A 12,046-nucleotide genomic window follows, 5' to 3' on the forward strand; every position below is an offset into this window, starting at 1 on the left:
GGGGAATGATGTTGGCTGTGAGGAGACAGCTCAAGGGGATAGGAGTGAGGAGCTCCACAACAAGGAATGCTCCTGGAGGAAGCCCAGACCAGCAGAGAAGCAAAGTGCCACTGCTGCGTGATGCACAAAGGGCGGGGCCCCCATTGCAGCCTCTCTCCTCACGCACTGGCCCCTGCCTCCACAGGCACTAGGAAGGGCTCCTGCCAGAGTGGCTCACAGGCCCCCAGCCATCATCACCTCAGCACTCTCCTGCTTGGGTGGCCCATTTGCCCAGTTTGCCACCTTGACTCCCTCCTGCCTGACAGGCTCGTACATCCCATAGCCACCCAGCACCCTCTCACCTGGGCAGCCTGCCTGCCCTGATTGCCGCTTCTACATCCTCCTGCCTGACAAGCTCGTGTGCTCCAGCAGCCTTGGGAGCAGACGCCAGTGGGTGGCCCACATGCAGAGATGGGGCTGAAGCCACAGCTGAGTTCCAGGGAACATGCAACTAAGGAAGAAGAGCTGAAATCTCTCCTCATGGCTGTGCAAATCATGGCATTACACTTCCTCTGATGGCTTCCTAAATTCAGCACCTGGGAACATCCCAATGGACAAGTGCTCCTGCAGCTGAGACAGGTCTGGCTTTAGCAGCTGTGGGTTTTGTGGGCACATACATGCTGGGGTTTGGCCAGGCCAGAGTCTGAGCTGCCTCCGTATCTCACATAGTGGGTCCAGGTACATAATTACTGCAGTCCTGGGACCTGACCTCAGTGGATCTGGGCCAGTGGCCTGGTGAAAATGATGCCTGAGTCACCAGGGCCAGTTGCCGCCATAACCACGGTTAAGGTGGGACTGAGAGCAGTACCAACAGCAGTGTACTTTGTAAGCCTACACAATGGGCGGAAAGGAGACAAAACAGAGCATACCCACAGGTGAACACCTCCAGAGGAGGAATACTCAATGGCTTCTATCCCAGTGGGGGTGCTCCAGTCCTCCCGACCTCACACCGCAGATCACAAACACAGCTAAGAAACAGACCTGAGGGCCTCTGCTCCAACGACTAGGGATCAGAACCCAACCCTGACAAGGCAGTGACAGCCACAGAGGAAAGGGAAACTTCTGCTGAATAAAAATCAAAATTAAGAAAATCAACAGGAAAGATCAAACTTGGAAAATGTTTGCAATATCAATATCTGGCAAAGAACTCATATACAGATTAAAGAATTTTTACACTTCAAAAATAAAAAGACAATCCAATGGGAGAAAATGGCAAAAATATATTTATGGATATGTTTTATATATATAAATGTAAAGTATATGTATCCATGAATATATGCCTATTGGCTATTTGCATGTCTTCCTTTTATTTTTAAGTGCCTAATTACATTTTATATATATATACACACACTATTACATATAAAATAGGTAACTAATAAGAACCTACTGTATAGCACAGGGAACTCTATTCAGTACTCTGAAATGACCTATATGGGAATAGAAACTAAAAAAGAGTGGATATATGTATAACAGACTCACTTTGCTGTACAGCAGAAACTAACACAACATTGTAAATCAACTATACTCCAAAAAATTAATTAAAATATTTACATATATTGTATACAACATATATATTAACTATATATTATTTATATATATTAGAGATTGCTCCATCAAAGACGTACAAATTATAATTATGATGAGATACCACTACGTACCACTATAATGTCTAAAATTTAAAAAACTGTTAATATCAAGTTTTGGTGTGGACCTAGAGAAACATGAATACATTGTTAATGGGCTTGTAGCATGAAAGCTTTAAAGTTAAATATACATTTACATATGACCAAGCAATTACCTAATAGTTCATACTTATCCAAGAGATATGAAGTCTTAGGTCACACAAATTTGTTCACAAAAATGTGTAACACCATTATTCATAATAGGTAAAACTGGATATGACCACAATATCCAAGATTTTTTCTTAAACATCTTTATTGGAGTATAATTGCTTTACAGTGGTGTGTTAGTTTCTGCTTTATAACAAAGTGAATCAGTTATACATATATATATGTTCCCATATCTCATCCCTCTTGCGTCTCCCTCCCTCCCACCCTCCCTATCCCGCCCCTCTAGGTGGTCACAAAGCACCGAGCTGATTTTCCTGTGCTATGCGGCTGCTTCCCACTAGCTATCTATTTAACGTTTGCTAGTGTATATATGTCCATGTCACTCTCTCACTTTGTCACAGCTTACCCTTCCCCCTCCCCATATCCTCAAGTCCATTCTCTAGTAGGTCTGTGTCTTTATTCCCATCTTACCTCTAGGTTCTTCATGACCTTTTTTTTTTTTCTTAGATTCCATATATATGTGTTAGCATACGGTATTTGTTTTTCTCTTTCTGACTTACTTCACTCTGTATGACAGACTCTAGGTCCATCCACCTCACTACAAATACATCAGTTTTGTTTCTTTTTATGGCTGAGTAATATTCCATTGTATATATGTGCCACATCTTCTTTATCCATTCATCCGATGATGGACACTTACGTTGCTTCCATGTCCTGGCCATTGTAAATAGAGCTGCAGTGAACATTTTGGTACATGACTCTCTTTGAATTATGGTTTTCTCAGGGTATAGGCCCAGTACTGGGATTGCGGGGTCGTATGGTAGTTCTATTTTTAGTTTTTCAAGGAACCTCCATACAGTTCTCCATGGTGGCTGTATCAATTTACATCCCCACCAACAGTGCAATAGGGTTCCCTTTTCTCCACACCCTCTCCAGCATTTACATGGTACTGGCACAAAAACAGAAATATAGATCAATGGAACAGGATAGAAAGCCCAGAGATAACCCCACACACATATGGTCACCTTATCTTTGATAAAGGAGGCAAGAATATACAGTGGAGAAAAGACAGCCTCTTCAATAAGTGGTGCTGGGAAAACTGGACAGGTACATGTAAAAGTATGAAATTAGAACACTCCCTGACACCATACACAAAAATAAACTCAAAATGGATTAAAGTCCTAAATGTAAAGCCAGACACTATCAAACTCCTAGAGGAAAACATATGCAGAACACTCTATGACATAAATCACAGCAAGATCCTTTTGGACCCACCTCCTAGAGAAATAAAAACAAAAATAAACAAATGCGACCTAATGAAACTTAAAAGCTTTTGCACAGCAAAGGAAACCATAAACAAGACGAAAAGACAACCCTCAGAATGGGAGAAAATATTTGCAAATGAAGCAACTGACAAAGGATTTATCTCCCAAATTTAGAAGCAGCTCATGCAGCTCAATATCAAAGAAACAAACAACCCAATCTAAAAATGGGCAAAAGACCTAAATGGACATTTCTCCAAAGAAGATATACAGATTGCCAGCAAACACATGAAAGGATGCTCAACATCACTAATCATTAGAGAAATGCAAATCAAAACTACTTTGAGGTATCACCTCACACCGGTCAGAATGGCCATCATCAGAAAATCTCCAACAAGATTTATATGGGTGAACCAGTTGTGGTCTATCCATACAATGTCATATCATACAGCAGTAGAAGGATAGAATTATGAGGAATGCAAGAAGGATGAATCTCAGAAACACTATGCTGAGAAAAAAGCTAGACACACAAGAGTATGTACTTTATGTTTCTGTTTATATGACTTTCTAGAAAAGGAAAAATGAATCTATGGCGACAGAAAACATATCAGCAGTTGCCTGTATCAAATATGGAGTAGAGAGTGACTGCAAAGAGGAAAGGGAAAACTGCAAAGGGGGGTAATAGGAAAATTGTCTACCTTGATGGAAACAGAGTTACAAAATATTTACATTTGTCAAAATTCATTAAAGTGGACATTCAAGTTAGTATATTTTTTATATTATACCACAATATATTTCTTTTAATAAAATAATTATGAAGAGTAGGTAAGTGGGCAAAGGACCTGAACGCCAGCTTTAGCTATGTTAGAGCTGTCAAATCAAAAAAAGATCAAGTTGCCCCTAATTTAAAAACCAAGAAAATGCATAGAAGTTGAGGAAGAGAGATTTTAACTTATTTTAAGAGTGAGTTTTCTAACAATTCGAGCTTCCTAAAAATGAAACAAACTTATTTTGAGTTGGCAATTTCTTTCTCAGTGAGGACATTCAAGTACAGGATGACGATCATTTTTCAGGTATGTTGTAGAAGTGCCTTAGAGATTGAAATTTGCATTAACCAATATTTAAGATGATTCAATAACATCAGAAAATATGCTATATTTATATATGCTCTTTTATGGTAGAGTTCTGTCTATAATGTTTTCTAAAATATCCTTTGAATTAATATTTCAATAGTAGTCTCCAGTGCTGCAAATGTAGGCCAGAAGGTTAGATCTGTGCACAGTCTATTTTTTAAGAAGCTTGTAATCTGGAAGAGAAGATAGACAAAAACGTTGTAGCAAAATGCAGTAAGTTTCATAATAGAGATATCCTCATGCTCTTATATGACATGGAAGCAGTGTCACATTCTTAATATGTCATTTTTCTGAAATACTTCAGTATTAATTTCTAACAATGATAATAATTAATTAAGGCATAAATTATTTACGGAGAGATACTAGTTATTCCTAAAATATTTGGAGATTGTTTTAACATGAAGGTATTTCTTAGAATACCTCCAGTAAAGTTCCAAAACGTGTCTTTCAAAGCCTAAATGTGTTTGTACGATCCTGAAAACCTCAAGGAAAAATGTGAATGTTGCCGATTATCCACCATTTAAAGTTTTCTAGGCTTTGGCATTTTTCTGTAAGTATAAATAATTGACTATGAACTATGCAGAGAGTTGTTTTACCTGAATTTCTTTGAGATCCATCAGATGTGGCCATTAAAATGAGCCAATCTCCTCCATTACAACTACTCACTGTGCAGGCTTCTAGTCAAGCATTGGTGGAGATAGCGCAGCTCAATTTAAATGTAAAATTCAAGGTAATGTAACTAAACAAGTTAGTCCTATCCTTTTCCCCTTACTTTCCCTTAGAGAGTTTCTGAAGTTAGGGATTTGTAAAATGAAAGTATTAAACCAAATTTAATAGCAAAATGTCATTGATATCATGAGTGAAACCAAGCCCAGTTTCCATTTACCCCAAAGTATAAATTGCCTATCTGAGAAGCAGTTCAAATTTAAGTCATGTCAGATTGGTGGTCTTTCTGAGTTTCAGTTTGGAACTCTTATTTGAAGTCATTGTTTCATTCAAGAGCATCTCAATATCAATAGCAGGTTTTCTACTTCAGCAAAAGCCTTGATGTACATCAGTGCCATTGGGTCCAGAGGATAGCCTCTTTGTACGTTTTTTTCTCCCAGTCTCACTGCAATGTTAAAGTCACTGATATCACAGAGCACATTTCTAATCCTAACTGTATGCCCTAATTTGGGCAGAAATCCACTCCTCCACTTTTATGCAATGTATTAACAACCAGAAATTTAATTGTATTTGTTGAGACTGTAATATCAACGTGAAGCATTCCTTTTTTGAAGCTCAAATTCTTAACACTTGCTTTCCCCTTTGCAAGAAATACTTACTCCTTTACTCCCTTGTCCCCTTAGGCTACCTACGTCATAGTTCAGTTAAGAAGACATTTCACAAGGGATGCCTTTCCTCATCCTTCCAGGTGAGAAAGGCTCCCTGTTCCATGGCTCACAGTACCCTGTCTATATTTACTACAATTAGTAATTCTTCTTTAGACTGCAGGCTCTAAGAAATATGGACAATGCTTGCTTTTCCACACCTTGTATTACCAGCACCTAATGCAGTGCCTGGGACCTAGTAGAAGTTCTATAAATATGTAATGATTGCTGAATGAATGAATGAATGAATGTGTTAGTAACAAGATAAATGCATAAATCGTATTTGTAAAGCACAATACAAAGTAATTTCATTAATATTCACCCACTTATTTGTACCTTTATACCCTTCTCCTCATTTATATATCTTAGAATTACTTTTATCAGCAGGGATACAGGATTTAATGATGAAATTTTGAGGAAATGTATTAGAAATATTTGTGAGTGAGTAAGCACTATGCCATGGTGAGAGAGAGAAAAAAATAAAAGCTATTGCTATATTCTTGACTCAAGTCATACTCAATATTATTTGTTACATATTATATTACACACACAAATGCATTCTCACTGGCATGGTATCACCTACATTATTATAATTTCCATTTCCTTCCCAATCCCTCTAAAGCCCATACCTGACCCTTAGACTTATTAAATTGCATTGTTTTAAACCACTTCTCCAATTTGTCAAGGTCATATTACGGTCATGTTGAATTTTGATCTTGACAAAGTATTAATCAGTCTTATCAACTAAAGAGAACTGTAAATGACTAAATCCACATGCTTTTCTATGATCCTAGACTTGATGAAAATATTAAATAGCCTCTGTCCCAGGACTGACCTCTACATATAAAACTTCTGTCCACTTTGGTTGAGGAGGAACTATAAATGAGTTTCATTGTTCTACCTACTTTGTTTCCAATAAATAGGTCTCTGGTGCTGATCTATTTTTATAAATTTGTGAATGAATTCCATTTGTAATATTTTTATAATATTAATATTTAATGTCTGATTTCAAGTCGTGGATGAAAAAATGCTAACATCAATGAAAACTACCACTTGCCCAAATAGATTAATAATAGTAAGAACAGGTAAAGTAGATTTAAAACCTACTGTCATCTTTATTTACTTTCCTGAATTGTTCCCACTGTGCCACTTCCTTACTTTCTGAATATGACAGGTTCATGCATGACGTCCTCCTCTAGATGCTGTGCCATTAAGAAATCTCACTGATTATAATAGGTGATCATCTATGATGGATAATAAATATGCTTGTGCATTTTCAATCACAAATCCACGTCTTGCACACTGAAATGATTTTACTTGTTGCTTGATCACGGGGACTTCTTCCTCTGAATAAATAAGACTTGACTTTGCCTCTTTATGCAGTCATCTGTTCACAGTTCTGCCTCTCTCCAGTAGACTGTGTCTCCTTAAAGACAAATGAATATTCATTCATCTTTGATCCCCTTTGCTTAGCATGCATAGTAATTGTTCAACAAATATTTGTTTAATAAGTTAAACACCAATATGCCGTGAAGTAGGAAAATCTGGAGATGTGAGTGGTCAAGATGGGGGGTGTGATTAAAGGACCCCTCTGAATTCTAAGAACAACATACTTAGGAGGGAATGCATGAATAATCAACGGGGCTGACTACTTGACAACTAGTATGTATTCAACTTTCAAATTCTATATTATAAGCATCCCTGAGTGTAATTTGAAATGGATAGACAGGAATTTTTATTTTATTTTTTCTAATGAGGAAGCAGTGTAGGTCTCTATTCTCATGGCCTCTGTTGCTTCCTATGAATATTTCTCCAATATCTTGACATAATCATTTTCAGGAAGCCAAGAGAGTCCAAAAGAAAATGACAAACAACAGAAATTGCTTTCATTTTCTAGTGTTTGGAAAAACATAAAAATAGGTTTAAGTTTTTCAAACATACTTAGATTTCATGAGATTTTACTTGGTTTATAATCAATATGATAAGATGCATATATATGTATATAGAATCATCATTCATTTTAAATTGGAAATAATGTGTATCCCCATGGCTGATCTGCAAACTGTCCATAATAAGAACCAAGCTTATGTCCTCCTAAGTCTTTTGTAGCCCCATTTTAACACATTTTCTGAAAGTTATTTCACTTCAACCACTCTAGATACTTTCTAAAACAACAATAGATGACTTTTTAAAATTTTCCTTTCAAAATGAAAATATTAAAATATGCTACAAATTGGTGCAATAATGGAAGCTACAACTTACCATGTAAGTTTGTTTGTAATTGAGCAAAATATGTTCCAATAATTTTTGCATTGTATTTGCCTTTCTCTCTGTAATTACTAACCCTTTTTCTTTCACTATGGAATGTGAATTTTGATTTCTCATCTTCAAATTTGCCTTTAAATACATTTCTACCCTTATTTTTCTTCCATCTGGAAGCTAAGTTTTCAAGAGAAAATTTGTTGCCACAAATACTGAATGTCTTCATATTAGGAATAATTCTAATGCAACTAATTTGTACTTGGAAATGTGCCACTGTGTTTAGGAAGGCTAAACACATACTTTTGGGTAAGTTCAAAAAAGATTACTCCAATGATTCAACCAAGTATATTTCAAGCATATTGATAAGAAATTTCAAACTAATTGTGTGTGATAGCCATCAATTAAAGACGTAAAATGAATGCCTGCTATTTTAAAACATAGTTAAGCCAAGGAAAAGCTGTGCATAACTAGCATGTTCTGTAAAGATAATTGGCTCACTAACTAAATTCTACCAGCCCATTCACATTTCTAGATTTTAATTGAAGAATGGATGGAAATAGTAAGGTGAGCTCATTGCCCAATACACATAAGCATGGGACAATTTTAATTTCTGCAGAGATGCCCATATTGTGTGAAATCTTCTTAATATTGTGATGGAATACAGTGAATCATGCTGTGAAAGAAGCACACATTTGCTGTACGTGTGTTCACACACACACACACAAACACACAGATACACACACATTTCTTTTCTCTCCTCTCTATTCTCATTTCAGTCCCATTTTTCCTCTTCTTAGATAACTGGTATCATGAATTGAATATAAATACTTTGAATCCATGCTTGAACTTTTTACTATATGCAAATGAATCCATGAAAAACACATGATTGCTTTGAGTTTTAAAAATTTGTAGACATGTCATCATGCCAAATATGTAATCTTAAAAATCATTTATCATGTATATAATTAATTATTTCGAGTGAAGTATTGCATTGCATCTTAAAAATAGTTTATATATGTCTTTTGTAAGCAGCATAAACTGGAATTTTTAAATTTATTTTTATTGTCTCTGTGATCAAATGTATTGTGATTATTGATCTATTTCTCCTTTATTTTTCCATGTTTCATCCCTCCCGGTACTAACTTCGTTTAAACACATTTTTCATTCTCTTTTTATGGTCTACCTTTCTATGAATCATATATGAAGTATTCATTATTAGTGTTTTCTGAAAAATTTGACATATATTTCTAACTTGAAAAAGTCTAAAACTAATTATCTCATCTTCCTCCTAAGCGGTTCATGGACCCCTCAAATTTTAAATCTGATCTCCAGTATTTCAGTATATTATCTAGTGTTTTAGTTTTACTTTGTACATACCCCCATTGGCTATTATGTTTTACACTCAACCGTTATTCAGATTCATTCCAACATTACAAATTTCTTTGCTGGTCACTGTTCAGTGCACCTTCCTACTTCTTTTTATTATGCTTATTTTCTTTCTTACTGAAGAACATTCTTTGTACAATGGTCTCCAATCTTGCCTAAAACACATGAGAATTATGTGAGAACTTTTTAAAGCTCCCATTATTGAAACACCGCCTAGATCACTGGTTAAAAAAAAAAAAATCTCCAAGTATTGGCTTCAGGCATCAGAATATTTTTTAATGCCTTCAGACAATTCCAATAGCTGCTGCTACTGCTTTAGTCATTTTGTTGTTGTTGTTGTTACAGTTTGTGGGTGGTAATTCCTCTTTGTCTATGAATGAAAATTTCTTTACTTCTTGTTCTTGAGTAGTTTTTTAAAATGAGGTGTAGAATTTTAATTTGGACAGCTATATGTGCTCAGTACTTTGAAGATATTATTCTATTGTTTTCCAGCATCTACCTGTTTTCTGATAAGACAACAGCATCTACCTGTTTTCTGATAAGACAACAGATATTTAAAGCCAGCCCTCAAAAACAAGGCTTATTATTTCCAGGGCCCCCTTGAATTTCTTGGTTTCAACTCCTCCTCACTATTCTAATGTTGAATTTGTTTTTTCTCCTTAAATCCTGAGACTGGGGATCCCCCCCCCCATTTTTTGTAAGCTTGTTCATTTTCTTTTTATGTGTTGCTACATGTAAAAGCAACATATAAAAGAAAACACAAGTATAACAAACTGTGTGTTCAGATTGCAAGAAAGGATTCTCAATATCAGTTCAGCCTATCCTATTGACTGAAAGCATTTACCTTGTTTCTTTTACAACTAACTTGAATATTATGAGTCTTACATCTAATATACAGTACTCTTCACCCTTCTTGGAACGTCTATGCTCAATAAGGACATTAGTTGATTTGTCACTAATATTGCTTTCCCTACATGTGAGTGCATTCAGAGTTCTATCCTGTCCCATATACATAGCATAATCTTATAGTTTGTATCTAACTGGCATCAGTTTTCCTTTTTTTTTTTCGATTTACCTTTAAGGTTTACTTTTAGCAGGACTGTACTGAAACACTCTTACACCTTAATAGATCTAATTGTCTGGACTTAAAATAATAGATTTCTCTATCACAGGGGCATTTGTCTGTACAGATACTGATTTCTGTTCTCTGCACATGTTTTCATGTTATATGCCCAGTGTAATATGAAGCGAGTTAATTTATTGTTTTGCATATAGTAAAGAATCCAGCAGAATAATGTTATTTAGGGTTTTTTTTTCATTATTTCTATGAATAAAAACAACATCAACAATAATAGTAATAGAAAAATAATTTCTACCTATAGCAAGTCTCAGTTTTTTCTTAAATGCAGTAGAAGGCCCTTCACACTCTATTTGTCAGCTTGGCTTCAGGTTTTCATATTGTTGGCTAGAAGACAGATAAAGGGGATTATGGACAGAACTGAGCCTGGTTTCTGCTAATCTCCAACTTGAATTCTTTCAAGGGTTGCAAAATATGATTCAAGTATTTCACAGGCCTTTATAACCTTTGTCATCTGTCTGGTATATGTGCCATCATGGGTGGATTTGGAACTGACATTTTATATCTCTGATCTCAACTGTATAAATATTTGTTTAGACTGACTATCAACATAGAACACAGACATTCTCTTCTGATGTATGGATGATAGAATAGTCCTTAACTGGGCCCCTAAGGATGGGGCAGGCACAAACTAACAGAGGGCAATGAGGCAAATTTTCAATGAACTCAGATTTTATATTTTCCTTTAGGTAAAAGAGTGGTTGCTTCTATACCAAAAAACTATTTCTTATAATTTGGGTTACATTAAAAATATCTCAGATATACAACCATTTATCGGAATCTATAATAGTGACTTGGTTTTCTCAAATACATTATATATGGAGTCCTTTAGACTGGAATTAAATTAATCATGGTTGTCATTTTTTTTTTTCTATAGACTTCCCAGCTATTTTCCCCTAGGAAAACTCTCTTAAATAATCAAGAGAAATATTTTAGGCAACATTATGTAAATCATCACCCTTATTAGATGAATTAATATTCTTGAAGTTATAGCTCATTTCATGGAAATCAGATTAACCTGATGTTATGGGCATTGTCATTTATCAGTAAGTTATTTGTTCATATGCTCAGTATGTGACATAAAATATGTAACTTTAATAAGAGAATGGATCACCTCAAATAATTTAGCAAATCTTGAAAATGATAAGGATTAAAATTGTGGATGTATAAAGGACACAGAAGCTTGGAGAACTTTAAAACCATCTATTTCTCTCCTGTTTCCCTCACACAAGGAAATGAAGGCTGACACTTTAGCATGGTTTGGAAATCCTTCTAAAAATTATCTGACTTTCTCTTAGAATTAACAAGTAATTTAAAGTTTTAAGAACTGCAGAACTGATCACATGAATTACCATAATTTAGTCAAGAATTTTTTTGAATATCCACCTTTTGACAAACATTGTACATATATATATACCAGGTTGTAGAGATGAATAAAATCATCCTTAGTCTCAAATAACTGAAAGAAAAATCCCCCAGTATTAGTGAATACTGAGGAATTAAGGATGATGCTATGAGAAAATTTTTATAATGTGAAATTTATTAAGTTAAATAAAATATTGTGCTTTTGAGATTAGAATGACTTGGTTTTGTTCTAATGATACTGATGATAGACAGTGGTTGTATTTTGCAGAAGTTTTATGGGAGCAAAATAAAAACTTGATAA

General features: G+C 35.4%; 1 long non-coding RNA gene across 1 annotated transcript in view; it reads right to left on the minus strand.

Moving 5' to 3' along the window:
• Positions 1 to 6,087: 6,087 nt before the first annotated feature.
• Positions 6,088 to 12,046, minus strand: part of LOC308619364 — a 36,533-nt gene continuing 30,574 nt past the window's right edge. The window contains exon 3 of the long non-coding RNA XR_014016162.1: positions 6,088 to 7,020. This is a non-coding gene — a long non-coding RNA (uncharacterized lncRNA). The remainder of the gene's footprint in view (positions 7,021 to 12,046) is intronic.

Source organism: Mesoplodon bidens, assembly GCF_964165515.1.
Source record: "Mesoplodon bidens genome assembly, chromosome: 6".
NCBI classification, from domain to species: Eukaryota; Metazoa; Chordata; class Mammalia; order Artiodactyla; family Ziphiidae; genus Mesoplodon; species Mesoplodon bidens.